At 42.3% G+C, this 948-nt stretch overlaps 1 pseudogene; it reads left to right on the top strand.

The window, feature by feature from the left end:
* The first annotated feature begins 597 nt into the window (after positions 1-597).
* On the top strand, positions 598-747 carry LOC142453868 (U1 spliceosomal RNA; annotated as a pseudogene).
* Positions 748-948: the final 201 nt, after the last annotated feature.

The following is a 948-nucleotide window of genomic DNA, read 5'->3' as shown; positions in this document are numbered from 1 at the left end:
TTTGCTTGATTGTTTGTTTGTTTGGTGGTGTTCTAATGCCTGCTACCCAATCCCATTTGCACCTCACGATTGTACAGACTGGTGTGCTTCTTCCATGTGGGTTCATTGCTTTATGATAGATGACCGCTTATTTAACTTCAAGACTTTAAGACCCCATATGCTATATCTTTTGATAGCCAGTCACCATCCACGTTCTTCACATTTCCCTCTTTTCCCCTTCTTTGTGTTGGAATAACATGCACCTCCTTGGGCTTGGTCTGACCTCTACCCCACTGCCTGTACCTCACCCCTTTTAGCGTGAGATAAATGTATTTTTATTACTTTCTAGACATTTACTTTCTATTTTACTCATGTGCTGATTGTATATACCTCAGAGGATTCATGTTGTACCTGTCCTTTTGTGATTGGCTAACATGGCTTAGCATGATTTCCTCAACTGTTCCCATGAAACAATGTGCTTCATGTGCTTTTTAGTGATGCATAGTACTCCATTGTGTGTATGTGCCAGTTTACTGATCCACTCGTCTGTCAATGTAAATTTAGGTTGTTTTCAATTTTTTTGCAACTGCAAATTGTGCCACAAAATAACATTGGAACATACTTACCTGGCAGGAGAGATATCGGGATCATGAGCGTGGTTTTCCCAGGGCGAGGCTTATCCATTGTCCTGACCCCTGTGATTTCCCCAAATGTGGGAAACTCAACCGCATAATTTGTGGGAGTGGGGACTGCATTTGCTCTCTCCACTGATGAGAAAAAATAATACCATTGGCGCACAGATGGATTATTTCTTACTAGTCATGGATTCTTTCTGAACTCTTCTGGGTATATGCCCAGAAGAGGGCTAGCTGGGTCATAAGGTAGCTCAATTTCCACTTGTTTTAAATGTCGCCGGATCGCTTTCCACATGACTGTACGTATCTACATGACCACCTGCAGTGGAGGAGA

This window comes from Tenrec ecaudatus, chromosome 7, assembly GCF_050624435.1.
Source record: "Tenrec ecaudatus isolate mTenEca1 chromosome 7, mTenEca1.hap1, whole genome shotgun sequence".
NCBI classification, from domain to species: domain Eukaryota; kingdom Metazoa; phylum Chordata; class Mammalia; order Afrosoricida; family Tenrecidae; genus Tenrec; species Tenrec ecaudatus.
This window is presented reverse-complemented; position numbering and strand designations above follow the sequence as displayed.